This window comes from Amia ocellicauda, chromosome 12 (genome assembly GCF_036373705.1).
Source record: "Amia ocellicauda isolate fAmiCal2 chromosome 12, fAmiCal2.hap1, whole genome shotgun sequence".
Taxonomy (NCBI): domain Eukaryota; kingdom Metazoa; phylum Chordata; class Actinopteri; order Amiiformes; family Amiidae; genus Amia; species Amia ocellicauda.
The window spans coordinates 20,965,001-20,977,500 of NC_089861.1; the positions used below are offsets into that span (position 1 = coordinate 20,965,001).

At 49.8% G+C, this 12,500-nt stretch overlaps 17 non-coding genes across 17 annotated transcripts; 9 read left to right on the forward strand and 8 right to left on the reverse strand.

Annotated features, from left to right (window-relative positions):
- Positions 1-67: 67 nt before the first annotated feature.
- Positions 68-139, reverse strand: trnam-cau (transfer RNA methionine (anticodon CAU)). Its single transcript has one exon. It is a non-coding gene; the product is annotated as a tRNA-Met (tRNA).
- Positions 140-397: 258 nt separating this feature from the next.
- trnak-cuu (transfer RNA lysine (anticodon CUU)) lies at positions 398-471 on the forward strand. Its single transcript has one exon. It is a non-coding gene; the product is annotated as a tRNA-Lys (tRNA).
- An 853-nt stretch (positions 472-1,324) lies between these two features.
- trnam-cau (transfer RNA methionine (anticodon CAU)) lies at positions 1,325-1,396 on the reverse strand. The gene has a single exon. It is a non-coding gene; the product is annotated as a tRNA-Met (tRNA).
- A 259-nt stretch (positions 1,397-1,655) lies between these two features.
- trnak-cuu (transfer RNA lysine (anticodon CUU)) lies at positions 1,656-1,728 on the forward strand. The gene has a single exon. It is a non-coding gene; the product is annotated as a tRNA-Lys (tRNA).
- Positions 1,729-2,599: 871 nt separating this feature from the next.
- trnam-cau (transfer RNA methionine (anticodon CAU)) lies at positions 2,600-2,671 on the reverse strand. The gene has a single exon. It is a non-coding gene; the product is annotated as a tRNA-Met (tRNA).
- A 259-nt stretch (positions 2,672-2,930) lies between these two features.
- On the forward strand, positions 2,931-3,003 carry trnak-cuu (transfer RNA lysine (anticodon CUU)). The gene has a single exon. It is a non-coding gene; the product is annotated as a tRNA-Lys (tRNA).
- Positions 3,004-3,874: 871 nt separating this feature from the next.
- Positions 3,875-3,946, reverse strand: trnam-cau (transfer RNA methionine (anticodon CAU)). The gene has a single exon. It is a non-coding gene; the product is annotated as a tRNA-Met (tRNA).
- A 259-nt stretch (positions 3,947-4,205) lies between these two features.
- Positions 4,206-4,278, forward strand: trnak-cuu (transfer RNA lysine (anticodon CUU)). The gene has a single exon. It is a non-coding gene; the product is annotated as a tRNA-Lys (tRNA).
- Positions 4,279-5,131: 853 nt separating this feature from the next.
- trnam-cau (transfer RNA methionine (anticodon CAU)) lies at positions 5,132-5,203 on the reverse strand. The gene has a single exon. It is a non-coding gene; the product is annotated as a tRNA-Met (tRNA).
- A 259-nt stretch (positions 5,204-5,462) lies between these two features.
- On the forward strand, positions 5,463-5,535 carry trnak-cuu (transfer RNA lysine (anticodon CUU)). The gene has a single exon. It is a non-coding gene; the product is annotated as a tRNA-Lys (tRNA).
- A 1,646-nt stretch (positions 5,536-7,181) lies between these two features.
- Positions 7,182-7,254, forward strand: trnak-cuu (transfer RNA lysine (anticodon CUU)). The gene has a single exon. It is a non-coding gene; the product is annotated as a tRNA-Lys (tRNA).
- An 867-nt stretch (positions 7,255-8,121) lies between these two features.
- On the reverse strand, positions 8,122-8,193 carry trnam-cau (transfer RNA methionine (anticodon CAU)). The gene has a single exon. It is a non-coding gene; the product is annotated as a tRNA-Met (tRNA).
- A 259-nt stretch (positions 8,194-8,452) lies between these two features.
- On the forward strand, positions 8,453-8,525 carry trnak-cuu (transfer RNA lysine (anticodon CUU)). Its single transcript has one exon. It is a non-coding gene; the product is annotated as a tRNA-Lys (tRNA).
- A 427-nt stretch (positions 8,526-8,952) lies between these two features.
- Positions 8,953-9,024, reverse strand: trnam-cau (transfer RNA methionine (anticodon CAU)). The gene has a single exon. It is a non-coding gene; the product is annotated as a tRNA-Met (tRNA).
- A 259-nt stretch (positions 9,025-9,283) lies between these two features.
- trnak-cuu (transfer RNA lysine (anticodon CUU)) lies at positions 9,284-9,356 on the forward strand. The gene has a single exon. It is a non-coding gene; the product is annotated as a tRNA-Lys (tRNA).
- Positions 9,357-11,020: 1,664 nt separating this feature from the next.
- On the forward strand, positions 11,021-11,093 carry trnak-cuu (transfer RNA lysine (anticodon CUU)). The gene has a single exon. It is a non-coding gene; the product is annotated as a tRNA-Lys (tRNA).
- A 1,303-nt stretch (positions 11,094-12,396) lies between these two features.
- Positions 12,397-12,468, reverse strand: trnam-cau (transfer RNA methionine (anticodon CAU)). The gene has a single exon. It is a non-coding gene; the product is annotated as a tRNA-Met (tRNA).
- Between the last annotated feature and the right edge of the window lie 32 nt (positions 12,469-12,500).

Sequence of the window (12,500 nt, forward strand, 5' to 3'; positions counted from 1 at the left end):
AAGTGCAGGTGAGGTCTCTGAGAGCATATGGCTTTCTGTTACGCAACGCAAAGGAATCTAAAAGTCATAGCAGAGAATGGTTTCGATCCATCGACCTCTGGGTTATGGGCCCAGCACGCTTCCGCTGCGCCACTCTGCTCACTTGCAGGAGCTGGCCTTCACGCAAAAGTGCCAATGATGTGCTCACGTCGAGCAGGCGCTCGTAGTTCGGCATGAACTGCAGCCTGTAACCCTCCCACGAAGTCTTTGGACCAGAATAGACGATTTGAGCCGAAGCCTCCGGATGGTGAATGCAGGCACGGAAGTCGGAAAGTATTGGACGCCCGTGCGTCCGTCAAGTGGCCGCATTTCTTCTTGCAGACTCCGGCGGGCTGTCTTGCGCTGCGGCCCCCGCAGTGGCCCGGCTAGCTCAGTCGGTAGAGCATGAGACTCTTAATCTCAGGGTCGTGGGTTCGAGCCCCACGTTGGCCGCCTCCTTCTGCTTGTTGCCTTTCTTTATGGTAAGGAAGTGTAGAGTGGCGAAGGGGACGGTAAAAGCCTGCTGGTTCAGGAAGCAGGCTGATGTGTGCACTTGTTGTCAGTTGAGACCAACGACTGTCAATGCTAGCTTCTCCCAGAGCTGTGATTTGCCTCGTCCTAGCCTTTCGCAAGGGCACGAGTTTGCAGGCTACAGTGACATTCACAAATGTTGAAAGACAGAATTACAGATAGATAGATGGATGGATGGATGGATAAATATTCCTTCAGTCAGCGTGAGAAGCCTTTTACGATTGCTTAGAAAACGAACTGGCTGCTGCAGTTTTTCAAGTCCTCAAGTGCAGGTGAGGTCTCTGAGAGCATATGGCTTTCTGTTACGCAACGCAAAGGAATCTAAAAGTCATAGCAGAGAATGGTTTCGATCCATCGACCTCTGGGTTATGGGTTGCTTGTTGCCTTTCTTTATGGTAAGGAAGTGTAGAGTGGCGAAGGGGACGGTAAAAGCCTGCTGGTTCAGGAAGCAGGCTGATGTGTGCACTTGTTGTCAGTTGAGACCAACGACTGTCAATGCTAGCTTCTCCCAGAGCTGTGATTTGCCTCGTCCTAGCCTTTCGCAAGGGCACGAGTTTGCAGGCTACAGTGACATTCACAAATGTTGAAAGACAGAATTACAGATAGATAGATGGATGGATGGATGGATAAATATTCCTTCAGTCAGCGTGAGAAGCCTTTTACGATTGCTTAGAAAACGAACTGGCTGCTGCAGTTTTTCAAGTCCTCAAGTGCAGGTGAGGTCTCTGAGAGCATATGGCTTTCTGTTACGCAACGCAAAGGAATCTAAAAGTCATAGCAGAGAATGGTTTCGATCCATCGACCTCTGGGTTATGGGCCCAGCACGCTTCCGCTGCGCCACTCTGCTCACTTGCAGGAGCTGGCCTTCACGCAAAAGTGCCAATGATGTGCTCACGTCGAGCAGGCGCTCGTAGTTCGGCATGAACTGCAGCCTGTAACCCTCCCAAGAAGTCTTTGGACCAGAATAGACGATTTGAGCCGAAGCCTCCGGATGGTGAATGCAGGCACGGAAGTCGGAAAGTATTGGACGCCCGTGCGTCCGTCAAGTGGCCGCATTTCTTCTTGCAGACTCCGGCGGGCTGTCTTGCGCTGCGGCCCCCGCAGTGGCCCGGCTAGCTCAGTCGGTAGAGCATGAGACTCTTAATCTCAGGGTCGTGGGTTCGAGCCCCACGTTGGGCGCCTACTTCTGCTTGTTGCCTTTCTTTATGGTAAGGAAGTGTAGAGTGGCGAAGGGGGCGGTAAAAGCCTGCTGGTTCAGGAAGCAGGCTGATGTGTGCACTTGTTGTCAGTTGAGACCAACGACTGTCAATGCTAGCTTCTCCCAGAGCTGTGATTTGCATCGTCCTAGCCTTTCGCAAGGGCACGAGTTTGCAGGCTACAGTGACATTCACAAATGTTGAAAGACAGAAATACAGATAGATAGGGATAGATAGATAGATAGATAGATGGATGGATGGATAAATATTCCTTCAGTCAGTGTGAGAAGCCTTTTACGATTGCTTAGAAAACGAACTTGCTGCTGCAGTTTTTCAAGTCCTCAAGTGCAGGTGAGGTCTCTGAGAGCATATGGCTTTCTGTTACGCAACGCAAAGGAATCTAAAAGTCATAGCAGAGAATGGTTTCGATCCATCGACCTCTGGGTTATGGGTTGCTTGTTGCCTTTCTTTATGGTAAGGAAGTGTAGAGTGGCGAAGGGGACGGTAAAAGCCTGCTGGTTCAGGAAGCAGGCTGATGTGTGCACTTGTTGTCAGTTGAGACCAACGACTGTCAATGCTAGCTTCTCCCAGAGCTGTGATTTGCCTCGTCCTAGCCTTTCGCAAGGGCACGAGTTTGCAGGCTACAGTGACATTCACAAATGTTGAAAGACAGAAATACAGATAGATAGATGGATGGATGGATGGATAAATATTCCTTCAGTCAGCGTGAGAAGCCTTTTACGATTGCTTAGAAAACGAACTGGCTGCTGCAGTTTTTCAAGTCCTCAAGTGCAGGTGAGGTCTCTGAGAGCATATGGCTTTCTGTTACGCAACGCAAAGGAATCTAAAAGTCATAGCAGAGAATGGTTTCGATCCATCGACCTCTGGGTTATGGGCCCAGCACGCTTCCGCTGCGCCACTCTGCTCACTTGCAGGAGCTGGCCTTCACGCAAAAGTGCCAATGATGTGCTCACGTCGAGCAGGCGCTCGTAGTTCGGCATGAACTGCAGCCTGTAACCCTCCCAAGAAGTCTTTGGACCAGAATAGACGATTTGAGCCGAAGCCTCCGGATGGTGAATGCAGGCACGGAAGTCGGAAAGTATTGGACGCCCGTGCGTCCGTCAAGTGGCCGCATTTCTTCTTGCAGACTCCGGCGGGCTGTCTTGCGCTGCGGCCCCCGCAGTGGCCCGGCTAGCTCAGTCGGTAGAGCATGAGACTCTTAATCTCAGGGTCGTGGGTTCGAGCCCCACGTTGGGCGCCTCCTTCTGCTTGTTGCCTTTCTTTATGGTAAGGAAGTGTAGAGTGGCGAAGGGGACGGTAAAAGCCTGCTGGTTCAGGAAGCAGGCTGATGTGTGCACTTGTTGTCAGTTGAGACCAACGACTGTCAATGCTAGCTTCTCCCAGAGCTGTGATTTGCATCGTCCTAGCCTTTCGCAAGGGCACGAGTTTGCAGGCTACAGTGACATTCACAAATGTTGAAAGACAGAAATACAGATAGATAGGGATAGATAGATAGATAGATAGATGGATGGATGGATAAATATTCCTTCAGTCAGCGTGAGAAGCCTTTTACGATTGCTTAGAAAACGAACTTGCTGCTGCAGTTTTTCAAGTCCTCAAGTGCAGGTGAGGTCTCTGAGAGCATATGGCTTTCTGTTACGCAACGCAAAGGAATCTAAAAGTCATAGCAGAGAATGGTTTCGATCCATCGACCTCTGGGTTATGGGTTGCTTGTTGCCTTTCTTTATGGTAAGGAAGTGTAGAGTGGCGAAGGGGACGGTAAAAGCCTGCTGGTTCAGGAAGCAGGCTGATGTGTGCACTTGTTGTCAGTTGAGACCAACGACTGTCAATGCTAGCTTCTCCCAGAGCTGTGATTTGCCTCGTCCTAGCCTTTCGCAAGGGCACGAGTTTGCAGGCTACAGTGACATTCACAAATGTTGAAAGACAGAAATACAGATAGATAGATGGATGGATGGATGGATAAATATTCCTTCAGTCAGCGTGAGAAGCCTTTTACGATTGCTTAGAAAACGAACTGGCTGCTGCAGTTTTTCAAGTCCTCAAGTGCAGGTGAGGTCTCTGAGAGCATATGGCTTTCTGTTACGCAACGCAAAGGAATCTAAAAGTCATAGCAGAGAATGGTTTCGATCCATCGACCTCTGGGTTATGGGCCCAGCACGCTTCCGCTGCGCCACTCTGCTCACTTGCAGGAGCTGGCCTTCACGCAAAAGTGCCAATGATGTGCTCACGTCGAGCAGGCGCTCGTAGTTCGGCATGAACTGCAGCCTGTAACCCTCCCAAGAAGTCTTTGGACCAGAATAGACGATTTGAGCCGAAGCCTCCGGATGGTGAATGCAGGCACGGAAGTCGGAAAGTATTGGACGCCCGTGCGTCCGTCAAGTGGCCGCATTTCTTCTTGCAGACTCCGGCGGGCTGTCTTGCGCTGCGGCCCCCGCAGTGGCCCGGCTAGCTCAGTCGGTAGAGCATGAGACTCTTAATCTCAGGGTCGTGGGTTCGAGCCCCACGTTGGGCGCCTCCTTCTGCTTGTTGCCTTTCTTTATGGTAAGGAAGTGTAGAGTGGCGAAGGAGGCAGTAAAAGCCTGCTGGTTCAGGAAGCAGGCTGATGTGTGCACTTGTTGTCAGTTGAGACCAACGACTGTCAATGCTAGCTTCTCCCAGAGCTGTGATTTGCATCGTCCTAGCCTTTCGCAAGGGCACGAGTTTGCAGGCTACAGTGACATTCACAAATGTTGAAAGACAGAAATACAGATAGATAGATAGATGGATGGATGGATAAATATTCCTTCAGTCAGCATGAGAAGCCTTTTACGATTGCTTAGAAAACGAACTTGCTGCTGCAGTTTTTCAAGTCCTCAAGTGCAGGTGAGGTCTCTGAGAGCATATGGCTTTCTGTTACGCAACGCAAAGGAATCTAAAAGTCATAGCAGAGAATGGTTTCGATCCATCGACCTCTGGGTTATGGGTTGCTTGTTGCCTTTCTTTATGGTAAGGAAGTGTAGAGTGGCGAAGGGGACGGTAAAAGCCTGCTGGTTCAGGAAGCAGGCTGATGTGTGCACTTGTTGTCAGTTGAGACCAACGACTGTCAATGCTAGCTTCTCCCAGAGCTGTGATTTGCCTCGTCCTAGCCTTTCGCAAGGGCACGAGTTTGCAGGCTACAGTGACATTCACAAATGTTGAAAGACAGAAATACAGATAGATAGATGGATGGATGGATGGATAAATATTCCTTCAGTCAGCGTGAGAAGCCTTTTATGATTGCTTAGAAAACGAACTGGCTGCTGCAGTTTTTCAAGTCCTCAAGTGCAGGTGAGGTCTCTGAGAGCATATGGCTTTCTGTTACGCAACGCAAAGGAATCTAAAAGTCATAGCAGAGAATGGTTTCGATCCATCGACCTCTGGGTTATGGGCCCAGCACGCTTCCGCTGCGCCACTCTGCTCACTTGCAGGAGCTGGCCTTCACGCAAAAGTGCCAATGATGTGCTCACGTCGAGCAGGCGCTCGTAGTTCGGCATGAACTGCAGCCTGTAACCCTCCCAATAAGTCTTTGGACCAGAATAGACGATTTGAGCCGAAGCCTCCGGATGGTGAATGCAGGCACGGAAGTCGGAAAGTATTGGATGCCCGTGCGTCCGTCAAGTGGCCGCATTTCTTCTTGCAGACTCCGGCGGGCTGTCTTGCGCTGCGGCCCCCGCAGTGGCCCGGCTAGCTCAGTCGGTAGAGCATGAGACTCTTAATCTCAGGGTCGTGGGTTCGAGCCCCACGTTGGGCGCCTCCTTCTGCTTGTTGCCTTTCTTTATGGTAAGGAAGTGTAGAGTGGCGAAGGGGGCGGTAAAAGCCTGCTGGTTCAGGAAGCAGGCTGATGTGTGCACTTGTTGTCAGTTGAGACCAACGACTGTCAATGCTAGCTTCTCCCAGAGCTGTGATTTGCATCGTCCTAGCCTTTCGCAAGGGCACGAGTTTGCAGGCTACAGTGACATTCACAAATGTTGAAAGACAGAAATACAGATAGATAGGGATAGATAGATAGATAGATAGATGGATGGATGGATAAATATTCCTTCAGTCAGCGTGAGAAGCCTTTTACGATTGCTTAGAAAACGAACTTGCTGCTGCAGTTTTTCAAGTCCTCAAGTGCAGGTGAGGTCTCTGAGAGCATATGGCTTTCTGTTACGCAACGCAAAGGAATCTAAAAGTCATAGCAGAGAATGGTTTCGATCCATCGACCTCTGGGTTATGGGTTGCTTGTTGCCTTTCTTTATGGTAAGGAAGTGTAGAGTGGCGAAGGGGGCGGTAAAAGCCTGCTGGTTCAGGAAGCAGGCTGATGTGTGCACTTGTTGTCAGTTGAGACCAACGACTGTCAATGCTAGCTTCTCCCAGAGCTGTGATTTGCCTCGTCCTAGCCTTTCGCAAGGGCACGAGTTTGCAGGCTACAGTGACATTCACAAATGTTGAAAGACAGAAATACAGATAGATAGATGGATGGATGGATGGATAAATATTCCTTCAGTCAGCGTGAGAAGCCTTTTACGATTGCTTAGAAAACGAACTTGCTGCTGCAGTTTTTCAAGTCCTCAAGTGCAGGTGAGGTCTCTGAGAGCATATGGCTTTCTGTTACGCAACGCAAAGGAATCTAAAAGTCATAGCAGAGAATGGTTTCGATCCATCGACCTCTGGGTTATGGGTTGCTTGTTGCCTTTCTTTATGGTAAGGAAGTGTAGAGTGGCGAAGGGGACGGTAAAAGCCTGCTGGTTCAGGAAGCAGGCTGATGTGTGCACTTGTTGTCAGTTGAGACCAACGACTGTCAATGCTAGCTTCTCCCAGAGCTGTGATTTGCCTCGTCCTAGCCTTTCGCAAGGGCACGAGTTTGCAGGCTACAGTGACATTCACAAATGTTGAAAGACAGAAATACAGATAGATAGATGGATGGATGGATGGATAAATATTCCTTCAGTCAGCGTGAGAAGCCTTTTACGATTGCTTAGAAAACGAACTGGCTGCTGCAGTTTTTCAAGTCCTCAAGTGCAGGTGAGGTCTCTGAGAGCATATGGCTTTCTGTTACGCAACGCAAAGGAATCTAAAAGTCATAGCAGAGAATGGTTTCGATCCACCGACCTCTGGGTTATGGGCCCAGCACGCTTCCGCTGCACCACTCTGCTCACTTGCAGGAGCTGGCCTTCACGCAAAAGTGCCAATGATGTGCTCACGTCGAGCAGGCGCTCGTAGTTCGGCATGAACTGCAGCCTGTAACCCTCCCAAGAAGTCTTTGGACCAGAATAGACGATTTGAGCCGAAGCCTCCGGATGGTGAATGCAGGCACGGAAGTCGGAAAGTATTGGACGCCCGTGCGTCCGTCAAGTGGCCGCATTTCTTCTTGCAGACTCCGGCGGGCTGTCTTGCGCTGCGGCCCCCGCAGTGGCCCGGCTAGCTCAGTCGGTAGAGCATGAGACTCTTAATCTCAGGGTCGTGGGTTCGAGCCCCACGTTGGGCGCCTCCTTCTGCTTGTTGCCTTTCTTTATGGTAAGGAAGTGTAGAGTGGCGAAGGGGGCGGTAAAAGCCTGCTGGTTCAGGAAGCAGGCTGATGTGTGCACTTGTTGTCAGTTGAGACCAACGACTGTCAATGCTAGCTTCTCCCAGAGCTGTGATTTGCCTCGTCCTAGCCTTTCGCAAGGGCACGAGTTTGCAGGCTACAGTGACATTCACAAATGTTGAAAGACAGAAATACAGATAGATAGGGATAGATAGATAGATAGATAGATGGATGGATGGATAAATATTCCTTCAGTCAGCGTGAGAAGCCTTTTACGATTGCTTAGAAAACGAACTTGCTGCTGCAGTTTTTCAAGTCCTCAAGTGCAGGTGAGGTCTCTGAGAGCATATGGCTTTCTGTTACGCAACGCAAAGGAATCTAAAAGTCATAGCAGAGAATGGTTTCGATCCATCGACCTCTGGGTTATGGGTTGCTTGTTGCCTTTCTTTATGGTAAGGAAGTGTAGAGTGGCGAAGGGGACGGTAAAAGCCTGCTGGTTCAGGAAGCAGGCTGATGTGTGCACTTGTTGTCAGTTGAGACCAACGACTGTCAATGCTAGCTTCTCCCAGAGCTGTGATTTGCCTCGTCCTAGCCTTTCGCAAGGGCACGAGTTTGCAGGCTACAGTGACATTCACAAATGTTGAAAGACAGAAATACAGATAGATAGATGGATGGATGGATAAATATTCCTTCAGTCAGCGTGAGAAGCCTTTTACGATTGCTTAGAAAACGAACTGGCTGCTGCAGTTTTTCAAGTCCTCAAGTGCAGGTGAGGTCTCTGAGAGCATATGGCTTTCTGTTACGCAACGCAAAGGAATCTAAAAGTCATAGCAGAGAATGGTTTCGATCCATCGACCTCTGGGTTATGGGCCCAGCACGCTTCCGCTGCGCCACTCTGCTCACTTGCAGGAGCTGGCCTTCACACAAAAGTGCCAATGATGTGCTCACGTCGAGCAGGCGCTCGTAGTTCGGCATGAACTGCAGCCTGTAACCCTCCCAAGAAGTCTTTGGACCAGAATAGACGATTTGAGCCGAAGCCTCCGGATGGTGAATGCAGGCACGGAAGTCGGAAAGTATTGGACGCCCGTGCGTCCGTCAAGTGGCCGCATTTCTTCTTGCAGACTCCGGCGGGCTGTCTTGCGCTGCGGCCCCCGCAGTGGCCCGGCTAGCTCAGTCGGTAGAGCATGAGACTCTTAATCTCAGGGTCGTGGGTTCGAGCCCCACGTTGGGCGCCTCCTTCTGCTTGTTGCCTTTCTTTATGGTAAGGAAGTGTAGAGTGGCGAAGGGGGCGGTAAAAGCCTGCTGGTTCAGGAAGCAGGCTGATGTGTGCACTTGTTGTCAGTTGAGACCAACGACTGTCAATGCTAGCTTCTCCCAGAGCTGTGATTTGCATCGTCCTAGCCTTTCGCAAGGGCACGAGTTTGCAGGCTACAGTGACATTCACAAATGTTGAAAGACAGAAATACAGATAGATAGGGATAGATAGATAGATGGATGGATGGATGGATGGATAAATATTCCTTCAGTCAGCGTGAGAAGCCTTTTACGATTGCTTAGAAAACGAACTTGCTGCTGCAGTTTTTCAAGTCCTCAAGTGCAGGTGAGGTCTCTGAGAGCATATGGCTTTCTGTTACGCAACGCAAAGGAATCTAAAAGTCATAGCAGAGAATGGTTTCGATCCATCGACCTCTGGGTTATGGGCCCAGCACGCTTCCGCTGCGCCACTCTGCTCACTTGCAGGAGCTGGCCTTCACGCAAAAGTGCCAATGATGTGCTCACGTCGAGCAGGCGCTCGTAGTTCGGCATGAACTGCAGCCTGTAACCCTCCCAAGAAGTCTTTGGACCAGAATAGACGATTTGAGCCGAAGCCTCCGGATGGTGAATGCAGGCACGGAAGTCGGAAAGTATTGGACGCCCGTGCGTCCGTCAAGTGGCCGCATTTCTTCTTGCAGACTCCGGCGGGCTGTCTTGCGCTGCGGCCCCCGCAGTGGCCCGGCTAGCTCAGTCGGTAGAGCATGAGACTCTTAATCTCAGGGTCGTGGGTTCGAGCCCCACGTTGGGCGCCTCCTTCTGCTTGTTGCCTTTCTTTATGGTAAGGAAGTGTAGAGTGGCGAAGGGGGCGGTAAAAGCCTGCTGGTTCAGGAAGCAGGCTGATGTGTGCACTTGTTGTCAGTTGAGACCAACGACTGTCAATGCTAGCTTCTCCCAGAGCTGATTTGCATCGTCCTAGCCTTTCGCAAGGGCACGAGTTTGCAGGCTACAGTGACATTCACAAATGTTGAAAGACAGAAATACAGATAGATAGGGATAGATAGATAGATAGATAGATAGATGGATGGATGGATAAATATTCCTTCAGTCAGCGTGAGAAGCCTTTTACGATTGCTTAGAAAACGAACTTGCTGCTGCAGTTTTTCAAGTCCTCAAGTGCAGGTGAGGTCTCTGAGAGCATATGGCTTTCTGTTACGCAACGCAAAGGAATCTAAAAGTCATAGCAGAGAATGGTTTCGATCCATCGACCTCTGGGTTATGGGTTGCTTGTTGCCTTTCTTTATGGTAAGGAAGTGTAGAGTGGCGAAGGGGACGGTAAAAGCCTGCTGGTTCAGGAAGCAGGCTGATGTGTGCACTTGTTGTCAGTTGAGACCAACGACTGTCAATGCTAGCTTCTCCCAGAGCTGTGATTTGCCTCGTCCTAGCCTTTCGCAAGGGCACGAGTTTGCAGGCTACAGTGACATTCACAAATGTTGAAAGACAGAAATACAGATAGATAGGGATAGATAGATAGATAGATAGATGGATGGATGGATAAATATTCCTTCAGTCAGCGTGAGAAGCCTTTTACGATTGCTTAGAAAACGAACTTGCTGCTGCAGTTTTTCAAGTCCTCAAGTGCAGGTGAGGTCTCTGAGAGCATATGGCTTTCTGTTACGCAACGCAAAGGAATCTAAAAGTCATAGCAGAGAATGGTTTCGATCCATCGACCTCTGGGTTATGGGTTGCTTGTTGCCTTTCTTTATGGTAAGGAAGTGTAGAGTGGCGAAGGGGACGGTAAAAGCCTGCTGGTTCAGGAAGCAGGCTGATGTGTGCACTTGTTGTCAGTTGAGACCAACGACTGTCAATGCTAGCTTCTCCCAGAGCTGTGATTTGCCTCGTCCTAGCCTTTCGCAAGGGCACGAGTTTGCAGGCTACAGTGACATTCACAAATGTTGAAAGACAGAAATACAGATAGATAGATGGATGGATGGATGGATAAATATTCCTTCAGTCAGCGTGAGAAGCCTTTTACGATTGCTTAGAAAACGAACTGGCTGCTGCAGTTTTTCAAGTCCTCAAGTGCAGGTGAGGTCTCAGAGCATATGGCTTTCTGTTACGCAACGCAAAGGAATCTAAAAGTCATAGCAGAGAATGGTTTCAATCCATCGACCTCTGGGTTATGGGCCCAGCACGCTTCCGCTGCGCCACTCTGCTCACTTGCAGGAGCTGGCCTTCACGCAAAAGTGCCAATGATGTGCTCACGTCGAGCAGGCGCTCGTAGTTCGGCATGAACTGCAGCCTGTAACCCTCCCAAGAAGTCTTTGGACCAGAATAGACGATTTGAGCCGAAGCCTCCGGATGGTGAATGCAGGCACGGAAGTCGGAAAGTATTGGACGCCCGTGCGTCCGTCAAGTGGCCGCATTTCTTCTTGCAGACTCCGGCGGGCTGTCTTGCGCTGCGGCCCCCGCAGTGGCCCGGCTAGCTCAGTCGGTAGAGCATGAGACTCTTAATCTCAGGGTCGTGGGTTCGAGCCCCACGTTGGGCGCCTCCTTCTGCTTGTTGCCTTTCTTTATGGTAAGGAAGTGTAGAGTGGCGAAGGGGACGGTAAAAGCCTGCTGGTTCAGGAAGCAGGCTGATGTGTGCACTTGTTGTCAGTTGAGACCAACGACTGTCAATGCTAGCTTCTCCCAGAGCTGTGATTTGCCTCGTCCTAGCCTTTCGCAAGGGCACGAGTTTGCAGGCTACAGTGACATTCACAAATGTTGAAAGACAGAAATACAGATAGATAGGGATAGATAGATAGATGGATGGATAAATATTCCTTCAGTCAGCGTGAGAAGCCTTTTACGATTGCTTAGAAAACGAACTTGCTGCTGCAGTTTTTCAAGTCCTCAAGTGCAGGTGAGGTCTCTGAGAGCATATGGCTTTCTGTTACGCAACGCAAAGGAATCTAAAAGTCATAGCAGAGAATGGTTTCGATCCATCGACCTCTGGGTTATGGGTTGCTTGTTGCCTTTCTTTATGGTAAGGAAGTGTAGAGTGGCGAAGGGGACGGTAAAAGCCTGCTGGTTCAGGAAGCAGGCTGATGTGTGCACTTGTTGTCAGTTGAGACCAACGACTGTCAATGCTAGCTTCTCCCAGAGCTGTGATTTGCCTCGTCCTAGCCTTTCGCAAGGGCACGAGTTTGCAGGCTACAGTGACATTCACAAATGTTGAAAGACAGAAATACAGATAGATAGATGGATGGATGGATGGATAAATATTCCTTCAGTCAGCGTGAGAAGCCTTTTACGATTGCTTAGAAAACGAACTTGCTGCTGCAGTTTTTCAAGTCCTCAAGTGCAGGTGAGGTCTCTGAGAGCATATGGCTTTCTGTTACGCAACGCAAAGGAATCTAAAAGTCATAGCAGAGAATGGTTTCGATCCATCGACCTCTGGGTTATGGGTTGCTTGTTGCCTTTCTTTATGGTAAGGAAGTGTAGAGTGGCGAAGGGGACGGTAAAAGCCTGCTGGTTCAGGAAGCAGGCTGATGTGTGCACTTGTTGTCAGTTGAGACCAACGACTGTCAATGCTAGCTTCTCCCAGAGCTGTGATTTGCCTCGTCCTAGCCTTTCGCAAGGGCACGAGTTTGCAGGCTACAGTGACATTCACAAATGTTGAAAGACAGAAATACAGATAGATAGATGGATGGATGGATGGATAAATATTCCTTCAGTCAGCGTGAGAAGCCTTTTACGATTGCTTAGAAAACGAACTGGCTGCTGCAGTTTTTCAAGTCCTCAAGTGCAGGTGAGGTCTCTGAGAGCATATGGCTTTCTGTTACGCAACGCAAAGGAATCTAAAAGTCATAGCAGAGAATGGTTTCGATCCATCGACCTCTGGGTTATGGGCCCAGCACGCTTCCACTGCGCCACTCTGCTCACTTGCAGGAGCTGGCCTTCACGCAAAAGTG